The sequence below is a fragment of the Herpailurus yagouaroundi genome, unplaced genomic scaffold (genome assembly GCF_014898765.1).
Source record: "Herpailurus yagouaroundi ecotype Mexico unplaced genomic scaffold, PumYag 180, whole genome shotgun sequence".
Lineage (NCBI taxonomy): Eukaryota > Metazoa > Chordata > Mammalia > Carnivora > Felidae > Herpailurus > Herpailurus yagouaroundi.
Window position 1 is genome coordinate 4,262,670 of NW_024412411.1, and position 16,486 is coordinate 4,279,155.

Sequence of the window (16,486 nt, forward strand, 5' to 3'; positions counted from 1 at the left end):
CCTTGGGGGTCTGGAGCGAGGCCGAGCGCGCCCGGCCTGGCCTGGTTGGGGGGTGGAGGGTCCCAGGCCGTGCTCGAGCGGTTGTGTAGAGTTCGCGTGGGGTTGGAACTGGGCTCTGTCCAGGCACATCTGTTTCTGAATTTTGAACTTCAGAATGAAGTACGGGCACGATGGATTTGGAGGGGCAGTGAGGGGATCTCGCGCCTTACGGAAGTTAGAAGTTTGGAGGGAAACAGCATTCTTGGAACAAGTTAGGGCCAGGTTGGAATGGTGTGTGGGAGAAGGGTTCCTAACTTTGCAGGAGCCCTGGAGGATCAGAGAAGTGCTTGGTTTCGTGTTGGGTGAAGAGCTTGGGGTCGAACTGCGTGTAGAGAAGTGGCTCCTGGGCCTAAATGGATTAGTGAGAGGTATGGAGTATCCGGAGTTAAGGGGGCGGGTTGAATTTGAGGATGTGAAGAGAGCTTTTCAGACTAGAGTGTGGAGTGGGTTGAGAGAATGAACTCACAAGCGCAATTTTCACAAAATCTTGACAGAGCCTCGCACATCGGGGTTATTTATATTTATAATTAATAACTCCAAAAATGAATAAGCTGTCCAGTAGTGCTCGACAAAAAAAAAACAAACAAACAAAAAAAACAAAACACAACAACAACAAAAAAACCAAAAACAAAACAACAACAAAACTGGGTGGGGGTTAAGTTTCGTAAATGGAGATTGGTTGGCAGGGGCTGCTTCTGTCTCCATGGCTGTGTAGGTTTCCTGCTATCGTCCTGGTAGTTAAAAGTTGCGGGACTGTTGCTTTCAACTTCTTTGCCTTTCGATACCTCCCACAGCCTGCCCCTCTGGTGCTGAGCTTGACGTTGAAAGTGCCCTGTAAAAACACAAAACAGAACTGTGTGTAACTTAGGACTCCGAGACACATCCAGTCAACACAACATCTATGTTCTTTGATAAAAAAATGCTTACCTAGGAGGAGATTTCCAAGAAACATAATTAGGAAAGGCCAGATATTTGCACCTTTTGTGTTGGGAATGCTGCCATTTTTTTTTTTTTTTTCCAGTAGGGAAAAGGAAGCGTTGCTTGTGTATGAAAGTGCAGTCTCTAGAAACTACAGTTTCCGGAATGCAGTTCTGTTTTGATTAAAGCAGACACCTGCCACTGTCCTAGGATACCTTCCTTTTATTTCTTTGTCTTACTTGGCTATATTCCTTATTTTTCCTTTTAAGTTTCACAACATCCTTATGAGAGAGGTACTTTTATTTCCATTTTAGAGATGAAATTGAGGCCCAGAGAGGTTAAGTAACTTGCCGAAGGGTGAACCCCAATTCTATCTGATCCTTGTTCAGAGTAGGTGAGAAGGCCTCCCCAAACGTCATCTAATTTGTGGGTGCTGAGTGATGATCTCATATGCTCTTTAGTTTGCTTCAAGTTCTGAGATTATGGTAAAAATTTCTCTGGTCTTCCTACTAGTACTATTGATTATATGGTCAAATAAGATAGAGATGTCTGTTCTCATTTATAAAGTCTGGACTCCTCTGTGAAATATCAGTTCTGGACTTTGATTCATGAGAAGGAGTATGACTTGATAATTTGTGCAAACTTTTTCTGATGAAGAAATTTGTCATAAAGTGTATCAGTAATTAAGGAAAATTATATAAAATGAGATTCCAAATTAGGATCTATTGAATTACTGAGTATCCACCAATTACTTATATGTTTATATGAGGACTGTGATGAAAAATATTTTTCCTTAAATATTCTTGTCGGATCATTGAGTGTATATAATTACAGGCTTATTAAGTCAAATCATTATAGGAGAATATTGCTGAACAGGGTTTGCGAATTATCTTCTAGCTTCAGTGGGTTGTCTGGACTTGTTAGAGTTATATACAATTTTTTAATTTAGAATTTTAATATGCCGTGCATTCACATAATCCAAACACAAATGTAAGAAAGTGTACAATGGAAAGGTTCCTCCTATCCCTTTACTCATTTCCCACTGCCACCAAAGATTCTCATTTATTCTTCCACAGTTTCTTTATGCTTCTACATAAAAATTCAAATATATTTATTTTAGTTTTTGATCTTTTTACACAAAAGATTGTATATTGTATACATTGTTCTGTAACTTGCTTTTTTCCATATAAAGATACATGATGGAAAGCTTTTCATATCAGTATATAGGAGGTTTCTTTATTCTGCTTACAGCTGCAAGGAATTTCATTGAATGGCTATAACAATTAACTGTCTATTGGTAGACATTTAGGTTGTTTCCAATCTTTTGCTATTATAAAAAGTCAGTTATAAAATTGTTATATACATGTGTATGTGCATTCATATGGAGAGGTCACCTGTAGCTTTCACCAGATTCTCAAAGGGATGCAGAAAGAAAGCTAGGAACCATTGTTTTAACCCAGGTCTCTCATTCTACAGAAGAGAGAACTGAGGCCCAGAAGAGAGTAGAAAGTGACCAGCTAATGGTCATCATGAGTTAGTAGCAGATAAACAAGGACCAAAACAATAACCCATAAATAAGGGCTAAAACATAGCTTAATTCACAGTTAAATGCTCATGATGACTTGTAATAGGGAAAACTAAAAATACCAGTTTTATAAAAACTTACATTGTGTTTTTGAGTGGGAAACAGCAACAGAACTAGCAATTTTTTAGGTATATTCAGAAGTATATTGCTTAGCAGTTTTTTTGGGGCATAGTTAGGTTAATTGATAAAAAGAAAGGTCAGAATTCCTTTTTAATACTGGAAATTAAATTTTGTAGTAAATGCACTGGTGCTTAAGTGAAATTCTTATATACATATATTTTAATTTTGTTGAAGCCCCATGGCTCTTTTGGAATTGAATTGTCTATAATAAGTATAAGAGTTTGTGCTTGTCGAAAATTTTGGTTGTGTTGGTGACATTTTTGGTTTTTACCAGTTTCCTGACAAGCTTTAAAATTCAGAACCATGGGGCGCCTGGGTGGCGCAGTCGGTTAAGCGTCCGACTTCAGCCAGGTCACGATCTTGCGGTCCGTGAGTTCGAGCCCCGCGTCAGGCTCTGGGCTGATGGCTCAGAGCCTGGAGCCTGTTTCCGATTCTGTGTCTCCCTCTCTCTCTGCCCCTCCCCCGTTCATGCTCTGTCTCTCTCTGTCCCCAAAATAAATAAACGTTGAAAAAAAAATTTTTTAATTCAGAACCTTAAGGACTCCTGTATAACATGTTTTGTTTTATTCTTCTATGCCTTGTCAGTTTGCTTTTGGATATAGCAAACTGTTGCACAGTTGACTTGTGCAACATTGTGTGAAGTCTACTTCAACTTTATGTTCCTTGAGGTTATAGCTCATCGCATATATTGACATAGTATTTGAACCATTTTGAGCAATATTCACAAGTATGTAATGAATGTTTGTGCTGGGCCAGGCACTGTTCTAGGTTCTTGGGAGACCTTAGTGAATGAAATGTTCAAAGATTTCTTCTTCTTGGAGCTTATATACTAAATTTAGAGGCAGTCTTGGTCCATTGATTAAAAATAAAAACTGTAGCACATGGGCATATATAGGTGCTTTTGCAACTGCATTTGACCCTTGAACAACAGGGGTTTGAACTGTGTGGGTTCCACTTATACATGGATTTTTTCAATGAATACATTACAGTGCTGTAAATGTATTTTCTCTTTCTTATGATTTTCCTAACATTTTCTTTTTTCTAGCTTAGTTTATTGTAAGAATAGAGTATATAATGCATATAACATACAAAATATGTGTTAATCAGCAGTTTATATTATTAGTAAAGCATCCGGTCAACAAAGGGCTACAAGTCAAGTTTTTGGAAAGTCAGTAGTTACCGTAGATTTTCAACAGTGCTGAGGGTCGGTGCCCCTAACCCCTGTGTTGTTCAATGGTCATCTGTATATACAACAGCAATACTTAAGTCTCATTGATAATAATTAATGAATCTTAAGAATTAACTTAGTCTTTTGATATGAAATCAAGAGTGACCATTCTAAATTATACTGCTTCTGAAATTGAAACCAAGACCTTTTTAGGATAATTCTTTTTCTTCTACCCTGGGTAATAATTGAAGAGAAAAGCTACACAAAGGCCAATGAGTCCTTTTTATTTATTTTATTTTTTTATTTTTTGGAGAGAGAGAACATGAGTCGGGGAGAGGGGCAGATGGACAGAGAGAGAGAATTCTGACACAGGTCTTGATCCCACAACCCTGCGATCATGACCTAAGCCAAAATCAAGAGTTAGACTCTCAACTGACTAAGCCACCCAGGAGCCCCACCAATGAATCTTTTAAATTGGCAGTTAAAACTTAAAAAAAATTTTTTAGTGTTAAAAGCGCGTTTCAAAAATTCAATAGTACCTCATTTATCCCATCCCTTTCATCACCCCTCAACCTCCCTGTTCACTTAGGGTTAACATTATACATTTAAAAAAAATCCTCTTTCTGTGACAAACAAGTAGTTCTGGTTTATTACTCAGTTGGCAGACAATGTTTGCTATGTGTGCAGCCTAAATTGCATTTAGGACTAATGAATAATGAAATCATGTGATTGTAGTGTAAAAGGATAAGAATTTCCCTCAACTGTAGGGATTTGTTGTAAAATGTATAAAATGACTCAACTTTTTATCCTTAATGACACGTACACATATTCCAGAATTTGAGAGTGTCCTTATGTGTTCTAATGCAGGAAACAATTCAGAATGAGATTACCTCGCCAACTAAACACTAATTACCATTAAAGGAATATCTGTATCCTATAGAATTCAGGGTTGAGCCTCAAGAATTTAGGAGGTATTTGGTTTTCTTCTTATCCACTTCCAAACTTCCAGTTAATCCGGACAATTGCCTACCCTTGAATTCATTTATATCTGAGGGTTTTTTTTGCTTTTTGTTTTTGTTTTTGTTTTTGTTTTTTTTGAGTGTAGGATACGGGATATGTTTGTCAAATGTCATCCCACTAATTCAATGAGCATTTTGGGGGCACATGCTCTGTAAGATAACACAGTAAAAAAGGGGAATAAGACATGGCCCCTGTTCTTTAAGATTCCACAGTCTGGTTGGAGAAACACCTTATCAAAAATATTACAAAGTAGTAAGTGAGGTAAATGCATAAAGCCAACAGAGTATAGGAATGGGATAACTAAGCATCTGGAGGAGAGCTGAGGAATTTGAGCTCTATGCTGAAAAGGTAGGAATTTACCAGGTGAGAGAGGAGGGGATGGCCATTCCAGGCAGAAGAACCTACATGCACAAAGGCATGAAGTCTCTTGGCATATTCAGGGACTGACAGGAAGTTAAATATAGATGGAATGTGGGACTGAAGTGGGAAAGAAGAGAAGGGACTGGGGAAGTTAGATCACAAAGGGCATGGTATGTCATGATAAAATAATTTGGGACTTTGTCCTATAGACAGTACAGAGCCCTTACAGATTTTTAAGTAATGACGTCATCATAATGATGTACTTTAGAAAGAATATTGGTTGGGGTATGGAGGAAAGACATGAATAGAAATGAAGAAGGGAGTCCAGTTAGGGGACTATTTTAGTAGTCCAGGCAAGAGATGAAGAGGGCCTGGACTAAAGCAGTGTCTGTGGGGATGTTTCCTTCCGTCATGCATTAATTTAGTAATCATTTGAGGGTCTTCTGTGTGCTAGACAATGGAACTGCATATAGAATAAAGCATGATTCTTTCTCTTTGAGTCAGCGTAGTTGGGAAGATTGGTGCACAAACATGCAACTGAAATGTGTAATAAATGCGATTATAATGGTAATGCAAGATATCATTGTAGAAGGCAGTAAGGAATATGTTAATGGGGCAAGTTAATGGAGCAGGATCTGGAGACAGATTGCCTGTGTTTGAATTCCAGCTCTGCCATTTATAGCTGTGTGCCATTGCGTAGGTTGCTTCAACTCTCTGTACCTTAGTTTCCTCATTTGCAAATGGGGATGGTAATAGCAAAATCATAATGTTGGTAAGACTAAATAATTAGTAGAATGCTTGGCATATAAAGAACTCAATGAAGAGCTTCCAGCTTGGATGGGTCAGAAATGGCTTCAGTGAAAGGCAGACACTTGACCCTGAGTATTCAGTAGGTGGATGGGGGCAGGATGAAGATGAGGGAAACCGGTATATGCAGAAGTACAGGACTCTGAAATAACAAGGAGACTTCCAGGGATTGTAAGTAGGAGTGGTTGGAGCATAGACTACATGTGGGAGAGTGGGAGGAGATGGAATTCCAGAAATAAGCAGTTACTGAATAACAGTGGACTTTGAATGCCATGCTCAGGAGTGAGGATCCACTGAGGAATTTTAAAGAAGAGTTCCATCTTTGCATTTCAGACTGATTACTCCTATGGGGTTAATGTAGCAAATGGATTGGAGAGCCCAGATTCTCTTTTAGCAAGAGGGTAACTGAGATGAGAAGATGCTTCTGCTGCAAATATCCAGAAAACCTAGATGATATTGAACTAACAATTCTTTTAAAAGAATTCCTGAGCTTGCAGGAAAGACAGGAAAATCTCTAGGTTCTAGAAATAAAAATGGAACTAAAAACCAAAACTTTAGTAAGCTCATGCTATGTTGCCCTAGAGTGGGGGTGAAGGTGGAGTGAGGGGCTATTTCTGGTTTTCTATTCCTAGTGGATTGAGTTTTAACCACAGAAAAAGGAACCAAAACTAAGACTTGTGCATAAAACTGGGATTCTTGATGTGCGTTCAGAGTGAAGGGGTGGGCAGAGAATAATCTTCCTACTGGTACAAGCCAGTAATAAGAAATTTTGTCTTGATTTACTTGGGCTCTATGCAGAGAGGAAATGGAGAAAAGAGCTTTCCTGAGAAATTGAAGCGCACGATGTATGCCTTGCTCATATTTGGGATCTGATTTTATATTATATGGTTTTAAGTATCAGCATGCTGAGAAATGAATATAAAAGCTGGCTCCAAACTAGTGATATCCATGGATCACCTGGAGAAAGGAAAAAAAAGACTCTAAGAGGTACTCCCAACTCGCTCCAGAAGAGATTCTTTAAGAAGAGATAAGCCCAACCAAAGATGAACTTATAATTGAATGTGACACACGAGGAAACCATTTCCTAACATAAATGAGACTTAGTAGATATAACAAGCAAGGGGATTCTATCTCCAGGAACTGGGATAGTAGAATAGCAGCTTAAATGATAATTTAAATTGGCACATTTTAAGTGACTAAAGACATTAAAGAATTAATGGAAATCTCAAGAAGTGAGAAGGACATTATGAAACAGGTGCATTTAAAAAAGAGCTAAACATAATGAAAAATATAGTCAGGGAGGTTAAAAAAAGCTCAGTGAATAAGGTAAGCACTAGTTTACATGGATGAAGAGAAAATCAGTAAGCTGGGAATTAGATATGTGGAAATCCTGAGGATGCAGAACAGTAGGATAAAGGAAAATCTGAAAGAGAGGTGAAGAGAAATGAAAGGTCAAGAAGACCCATCATCTAATAGTTACAGACGGAGAAGAATAGAATGTGGGAGACATGGAATTTAAAGAGATGGTGACTTGAGAGTATTTTGGAATTAATAAGAAGACATGAATCCTTAGGTTTTAGAGTCATGAGGCCCTAGAAAAAATTAAATGAACAAAGCAAACAACCCCCACAACTAAACACATTGCAATGAAACTGTAGAACACCACAGGCACTTTAAAAAGCAACCAGAAAGGAAAAACAAAGGAGCAACAGACTGAGAGCAGACATCTTATAACCAAGAGAGGCCAGAAGAAAATGGAACAATGTCTTCTCAGTGTTGAGAGATCTGAATTTTGTATTCAGCTAAGTTATAATTCAAGAGTGAGGACAAAATAAAAATATTTTCAGATAAACAAAAATACAGAGAATTTACCATGCTGTTTCTGAAAGAACTATTATACTGAAGAATATACATCAGCAAGAAAGAAATGTAATGGGAGAAAATAGGATACAAGAAAACATGGTGAACAAAGAAATGGGTAGGTAAACTAAGTGAATATTGACTCTATAAAGCAAAAATAATTATGACTAATATGTGGGGGTTAAAACCAAAATGGGACTAAAATATCAGACAAGGATAAAATGTAAGCTGGGAGGGAAGGTGATCAGCATTGAAGAGTTCTAAGGTTCTATATATAGTTCAGGAGGATAGAGATATTGATTAACTTTAGGCTTTTGGTCAGATGCATATTAAAAATTTAAGGGTAACCACCAAAAGAAATGGAATGTAAATTTGATCTGCTGCATATATATAGAACCATACACCTCCCAAATTAGAGAATATACATTCTTTTATTTTTTTATTAAAAATTTTTTTTAACATTTATTTAATTTTGAGAGACAGAGTGTGAGCAGGGGAAGGGCAGAGAGAGAGAGTGAGAGCGAGAGCGAGTGAGAGAGAGAGAGAGAGAGAGAGAGAGAGAATCTGAAGCAGGCTCCAGGCTCTGAGCTGTCAGCACAGAGCCTGACATGGGGCTCGAACCCACAAACTGTGAGATTATGACCTGTGCCAAAGTTGGACGCCCAACTGACTGAGCCACCTAGGCACCCCAAGATTTTACATTCTTTTAAACAAATGTAGAACATGCACATAATTAGGCACAAAGAAAGTTTTAACAGATACCAAAGATTGCTATATAAACTGTTATCCCAGTACAATAAAATTAGAAATCAGTGACAAATATAACCAATCCCCCTCCCAGTCCATGTTTGGAAATTTAAAAAGCAGAAACAAACATCTAAGTAATATATGGTGAAGAACAAAATCATGGAAATTGGAATATATTTAGAGTTGAGTAACAATGAGATAGTAAACAACTATCTCAGAATCTGTGGAGTATAACTAAAGCAAAACTAAGGAAAATTTAAGTGTCTGAATTATGTTTCATTAAATCTTAAGATGCCATCATTTGTAAGATGTGCTGTCATTTACCAAACAATGCTTTACTGTCACTCAGACTTTTTAACTTTGTACTTACTGAAAGAGTTCTTATAAATTTATTACAGATTTAACGTATCACTTGAGCATATATTTATAAAAGGAAGTAACGTGATAAATTAGAATATTCCTGTGACTTCATATTCAGAGCCTGATTCTTCTAAATCATAGAGGTTGTGTTTTTCTATGTAGTATTGTTTACTGTGTCATTGAGACCATTGGTGATACAGAATTTCTTAGAGTGTTCCACAGCTCTAACATTTTTCTTTTCTTTTTAAGGAAAAGAACTTTTTAATTTAAATTTTAGTTAACACAGTGCAATATTGGTTTCAGGGGTAGAATTCAGTGATTCATCACTTAACATTTAACACTCAGTGCTCATCACAATAAGTGCCCTCCTTAGTATACATCACCCATCTAGCCCATCTCCCACCTCCCTCCCTCTGTCAAATTCATAGCTTGTTTTCTATTATCTAACATTGTTCTTTAACACTGCTGACACCCATCATGTTTGGATGCTCATGCTTTTTTGAGCTTGCCAAATGGCATCAACAAAATGTTTTCAGATGAGATTTATAGTTCTTCCTCAGATGGCCTTTATAGGCTAATACTGAGGTTACAGTTGTCCAGTCACCAGGGATAACCACCAAATCATACAGTTTTTGGTGAGCTTACTCTTTAATTGTGTACATTTATACATAAATAAGCAATGACAGTGCCATCATCACTGCTGCCTGGCTGACTGATTATAAGACTTCAACTGTAAGAAACATCCCAATTTCAGAGATGTTAATATGAAGAAATGTAGGTCCTAGAACCTGTAAGATATTTGAGTTGAAGAAAGCCTAAACATTATTGAGTTAAGTGGTGAACCGAAATAGTTAGAGAAGTAATAACAGAGGGGCACCTGGGTGGCTCAGGTCGTGATCTCACGTTCATGAGTTCCAGCCCTGCACTGTCAGTGCAGAGCCTGCTTGGGATTCTCTTTCTCCCTCTGTCTCTACCCCTCCCCTGCTCATGCTCTCTCTGTCTCACTCCCTAAATAAATAAATAAACAAATATTTAAAAAAATAGATTAAACCCAAAGGAAGTAGAAGATAGGAAAGAATGAAAATAACAGAAATTAATGGAATAAAAAATAAACAGTGAAGAGGATTAATAAAGCCAAAATCTAATTCACTGAAGGTCATAATATGAGATTTATATTATGGGGGTGCCTGGGTGGCTCAGTCGGTTGAGTGTCTTAACTTCAGCTCAGGTCATGATCTCACAGTGTGTGAGTTTGAGTCCCGTGTCAGGCTCTGTGCTGACAGCTCAGAGCCTGGAGCCTGCTTCGCATTCTGTGTCTCCCTCTCTCTCTGCCCCTCCCCTGCTCATGCTCTGTCTCTCTCTGTCTCAAAAATAAATAAAAACATTTAAAAAAATTAAAAAAAGGTTTATATTATGGACAAATCTCTGGCAAGATTGGTCAAAGAAAAAGAAAAACAAGAAGGCATAAATGATATTAGGAATGCAACAGGGAATACAACTACAGATGTGATAAAGATATAAAAATCCCGTAAATATAGAATATGGGCTTTATGCCATGAATTTGAAATATTGCATAAAATAGTTCACTTACTAAAAACTGCAATCTGTCACAGATTGCTTAAGAATAAATAGAAAATATGAACAGAAATGTAACTAAAAAAGAAAATGAATAGTAAAATCTATCCACTAAGTAATATGTAGATAAAATAAGCAAAATCCAGAATGTGGGAAACTGCAGGATACATGGCCCATTACCACAAATAATGTGAAGAAGAAGGAGGAAGAGGAAGAAGAGGAAGAGGAAGAGCAACAGAAGGGAAACCTGTAGATGAAAAGACATAACAAATTTAAGTGCGTGAATTTATTTGGATCCTGATTTGAAAAACTGTGTTAAAACAATTGATAGGAATTTGAACACTGTTTGGATGTTTGTTGATATTAAAGATTATGAAATGTTCAACGTGACAATAGTTGCATATTTTGTAAGACTCCTTCAAGAGAGATACTAAAATGTTCCCAGATAAGATGATTTGATGTCTGGGATTTGCTTCAAAATCATTCCTTCAAGGGGAGTGGGGAGAGGTAATGATTGGGGGAATAGATGAAATATGATTGGCAATGAATTGATTGTTGAGGCTGGGGGATGGATAGGTTGGGGTTTATTATACAGGTATCTGTAATATTTGGGACTTTTCTGTAATAAAAGGCAGAAGAAAAATTCTATCTGCTTAGGATGCACCAGGCATAGGGTTTTACAGGTTACCCAAATATTGCAGGATGCAGACTATTCCAGGAAAGAAAAGTGTTTTCAGGTTCCTTTTGGAAGGCTTTTACAACTTGATATCAAAATCATACAAGGACAGCATAAGAAAGGAAAAATACAGACCAATCTCATGAATGTAGATTTAAGAAATCCAAAATGAAATATACACTAATCTAGTAGTGCATTAAAAAAAACCTCACAACCAAGTAGCATTTATTCCAGGAATAGGGGTTCAGTTTAACATTAAGAATCTAATGTAATTCAGTACACAGCATTAATGAACTAAAGGAAAGTAAAACCATATGATCATCTCAATAGATTCTTAAAAGAGCATTTGACAAGAATTTACCATTCATTCATTTAAAAAGCTAGAACACCTGGAATAGAGGGGAACTTTTTCTTTTTTAGTGGAACTTGTCAATAAGGATGATTAGTGAGTGGCCAAGAACACTCAAGACACATTGGAGCACATTGCTTTATCAAATATTAAGCTATTATAAAGCCGTATTAATTGAAACAGGTACTGGTGTCAGGATAGTTGGATAACCAGTGTTAAATAATTAAAAAGTCCAGGGGCACCTGGGTGGCTCAGTCGGTTGGGCGTCCGGCTTCGGCTCAGGTCATGATCTCATGGTTTGTGGATTCGAGTCCCGCGTCAGGCTGTGTGCTGACAGCTCAGAGCCTGGAGCCTGCTTCAAATTCCGTGTCTCCCTCTCTCTCTGCTCCTCCCCTGCTCGTGCTCTGTCTTTCTCTCTCTCAAAAATAAATAAACAGTAAAAAAATTAAAATAATTAAAAAGTCCAAAAAATAAAGAGTTGAGTAACATGCCCTCATATATTTGAATTTGATAGATGACAGATGGCATTACAAATCAGTGGGGCAAAGATTTTCGTTTTCTTTTCTTTTTTTTAAAAATATAATTTATTGTCGAATTGGTTCCCATACAATACCCAGTGCTCATCCCAACAAGTGCCCTCCTCCCTGCCCATCTCCCACTTTCCCCTCTCCCCCAACCCCCCCTCTACCCTTAGTTTGTTCTCAGTCCTTAAGAGTCTCTTATGGTTTGCCTCCCTCCCTCTCTGTAACTTTTTTCCCCCCTCCCGCATGGTCTTCTGTTAAGTTTCTCAAGATCCACATATGAATGAAAACATTATGGTATCTGTCTTTCTCTGCCTGGCTTATTTCACTTAGCATAATAACCTCCAGTTCCATCCACATTGCTGCAAATGGCCAGATTTCATTCTTTCTCATTGCCAAGTAGTATTCCATTGCATATATAAACCACATCTTCTTTATCCATTCATCAGTTGATGGACATTTAGGCTCTTTCCATAATTTGGCTATTGAAAGTGCTGCTATAAACATTGGGGTACATGGGCCCCTATGCATCAGCACTCCTGTATCCTTTGGGTAGATTCCTAGCAGTGCTATTTCTGGGTCATAAGGTAGTTCTATTTTTAATTTTTTGAGGAACCTCCACAGTGTTTTCCAGAGTGGCTGCACCAGTTTGCATTCCCACCAGCAGTGCAAGGGGGTTCCCGTTTCTCCACATCCTCTCCAGCATCTGTAGTCTCCTGATTTGTTCATTTTAGCCACTCTGACCAGCGTGAGGTGGTATCTCATTGTAGTTTTGATTTGTATTTCCCTGATGAGGAGTGACGTTGAGCATCTTTTCATGTGTCTGTTTGCCATCTGGATGTTTTCTTTGGGAAAGTGTCTATTCATGTCTTCTGCCCATTTCTTCACTGGATTATTTTTTGGGTGTAGAGTTTGGTGAGTTCTTTATGGATTTTAGATACTAGCCCTTTATCCCATATGTCATTTGCAAATATCTTTTCCCATTCCATTGGTTGCCTTTTAGTTTTGTTGATTGTTTCCTTTGCAGTACAGAAGCTTTTTATCTTGATGAGGTCCCAGTAGTTCATTTTTGCTTTTAATTCCCTTGCCTTTGGAGATGTGTCGAGTAAGAAATTGCTGCAGCTGAGGTCAGAGAGGTTTTTTCTTCCTTTCTCCTCTAGGGTTTTGATGGTTTCCTGTCTCACATTCAGGTCCTTTGTCCATTTTGAGTTTATTTTTGTGAATGGTGTAAGAAAGTGGTCTAGTTTCATTCTTCTGCATGTTGCTGTCCAGTTCTCCCAGCACCATTTGTTAAAGAGACTGTCTTTTTTCCATTGGATATTCTTTCCTGCTTTGTCAAAGATTAGTTGGCCATACATTTGTGGGTCTAATTCTGGGGCCTCTATTCCACTGGTCTATGTGTCTGTTTTTGTGCCAGTACCATACTGTCTTGATGATTACAGCTTTGTAGTAGAGGCTAATGTCTGGGACTGTGATGCCTCCCATTTTGGTTTTCTTCTTCAATATTACTCTGGCTATTCGGTGTCACAAAGAACCCATTTTCAATTGTTGTGGATAGTTAGCTAACCTTATTGAAAACCAGGAAAAAAAAAATAGATCTTTACCTCATACTATACACAAAAAGTTAATTCCAAATGGATTAAATGTCAAACCACAAAACTTAGAAAATACTAGAAGTATCTTTATGAAAATGAGGTAGAGAAGGATTCTTCATAGAAATAAACAGCATAAAGGAAAGTGATAATTTGGACACATTAAACACTTCTGTATGATAATGTAAAGTAAGAAGATAAATCACAGGGTGGAAGAAAATGTTTTCAATGAAATAACCGATTAAAGATTAATATCCAAAATATATGAGAAACCACAAATCGCTATGACAGACACCTCACCAGAAAAATAGTGAAAAAATAGTCTATTTGAATAGACATTTCATGGAAGAGGAAAACTGAAAAGCCAATAAACATCTGGAGTTATGCTCACTATCATTGATAATTAGGGAAAAGCAAATTAAGCCAATGATGAGAGGCTACCAGACTGCATAATTTATGATCAATTAATGGGGACCCACATGCTGCTGGGGAAGTAAAACCCGGTATAACCATTTTGGAGAGCAGTTTGGCCATACCTAGTAAGGTTGAAGAGACACATTCTTTATCTCTTGCCATGTGGCAATTCCGTTAATAGGTGTCTGCCCTATGTATGAATGTGTATGACATTTATGATATATATTCATGTATATACACCTATACACAATTACAAAGTTTTAAAAAATGATGCTCATTATAGTACTGGAAAGAGTAGTAACAGCTGTCCTTGATAGGAAAAGGGATAAAGGGATAAATTATGGTTCAGGCAATTATTGTTTATCTTTCTAGAGAGAACTATTGTTAATAATTATACATTTCCTGCCAGACTTTACTAGCTTTTTACCTATGCCTAAATATTATATATGGCTTTTTTAAATTTTTTTATTTTTTTATTTTTTTAACGTTTTTATTTATTTTTGGGACAGAGAGAGACAGAGCATGAACGAGGGAGGGGCAGAGAGAGAGGGAGACACAGAATCAGAAACAGGCTCCAGGCTCTGAGCCATCAGCCCAGAGCCTGACGCGGGGCTCGAACTCCCGGACCGCGAGATCGTGACCTGGCTGAAGTCGGATGCTTAACCGACTGCGCCACCCAGGCGCCCCTATATATGGCTTTTTAAAAATGGTAAGAATTAGTAAAAAGAAATTGTTTAACTTTCTTTTGATATATAAGGGCCAAATTGATGTTTAATCACTTCATTGACTAGGGAAGGTTCTGTTGCCTCAGGATATCACTCACATGTATCCTGTAGTATCTGAAATTCAATACATATTTTCTTTAGGTCCCTTATTCTTGTGGTTCTCTTAAAATGCAGGTACTTTTGAGAAAGAGAACTAGATAAACTTGTTCATATAGGGTAGGGAGGTTTTATCATTTTATGCATTCTTAAAGTTGGGATAGTTTTGGAGAGGGAAATAGCATTTATGGAGTTTACTTTGTATTAGGTCCCATATGTTAGGTTTTATAGTTTACTTGCTAGACATTTATAGAGTATCTAGATGTGTAAGGCATTGAACTAGGTGCTTAAAAAGGGTAGACTTGAAGAGAGCAAGAATGTTTAGAGGAGGAACATTGAAGGAAGAAGAATTATCTTTCATACTTAATAACTGTCCCTGAGTCTATTTTAGAAGATTAGGTTAAAAATAAGTGTCAGACGATTGTGATGAAGATATGTAAGGGAAGAAGAGTGCTGATTAGTCATACTGATAATGATGGTGCAAGACTGTCCAATTTCAACATCTCACTTTTCTTTCTGGTTTTCTAGAAGAAATGGATAGTATTACTGTGGAGATAGTTGTATGCAAAAGCTGAGCTGGTTTATCCCAGACTGATAACTTTCCATAAGCCTGCTATTAGCTGTTTTGATTTGAAAGATCCTTAGTACTTAGGCTAAGGAAAGATTCTGTTTGTTTATCAGATTATCCCCATTCATTGAACTCTTTCGTGCCTATTGTAAACTGACCCTGGGGAACCTTGGAGGTCCTTCTTGGTGACTTTATTAAGAGCAGTTTTGGGAGAGTGGTGGAACAAACTAAGGCCCTAATAGCATGAGTTAAAGTGAGAAAGGAGAAACAGTGAATATATACACTACTCTTTGGAGGGGTCTGCTGTAAAGGGGGGCAGGGAAACAGGCCAGTACTTGCTGGAGGGCAAGAGCTCAGGAGTTGTTTCTTTTTAAGATAGCTGATATTATGTCATGTTTGTGTATTATATTTGTGTGTTATCATAGTAGAGAGGAAGAAATTGATGCTGGAGAGAGTAGAGAAAAGTGATGAGCTAAGGTGAGAGAAGATGAGACCTGGAACACCAAGGGGAGATTGATTTTATACATGAATAGGGATATTTCTCCCATTGTGGGGACTACTCATTGCTGTCTCTATATTGGACAATTTTAATGGTTTGAAAGTTAAGTTTTCTAGTGAATTAAAATCTACTTCCCTAGTTTTAGTATTCAAGTATTTAAAGACCACGATTACTTCTATCTAAATTTTTAGGTTAAACTTCTCAAATTCATTTCTTTGGTCTTCTTCCTCCCTTTCCAAATGTTCTGATCATGCTACAGTACTTAGAGTTCTTGTAATATAGTATGCTTTTTGGCCTTTTGTCCCCTATGATTATCCTACCTGGAAGACTATCTTCCCGTCAAATTATACTCATCTTCTCAGGCCCAGGTGAAATATTAAGTGCTCTGTAAAAATTTTTTCACACTCATACAGGAGTCAGTTATCTTCCTTTGTGCCACCACACAGCATATGCATCACTCATGTCACTGGATTTCAGGTCCTCATTT

At 37.5% G+C, this 16,486-nt stretch overlaps 1 protein-coding gene across 1 annotated transcript in view; it reads left to right on the forward strand.

Moving 5' to 3' along the window:
- The window catches only part of RNF169 (ring finger protein 169), a 109,698-nt gene that overhangs the window by 737 nt on the left and 92,475 nt on the right, over positions 1-16,486 (forward strand). The window lies entirely within an intron of this gene.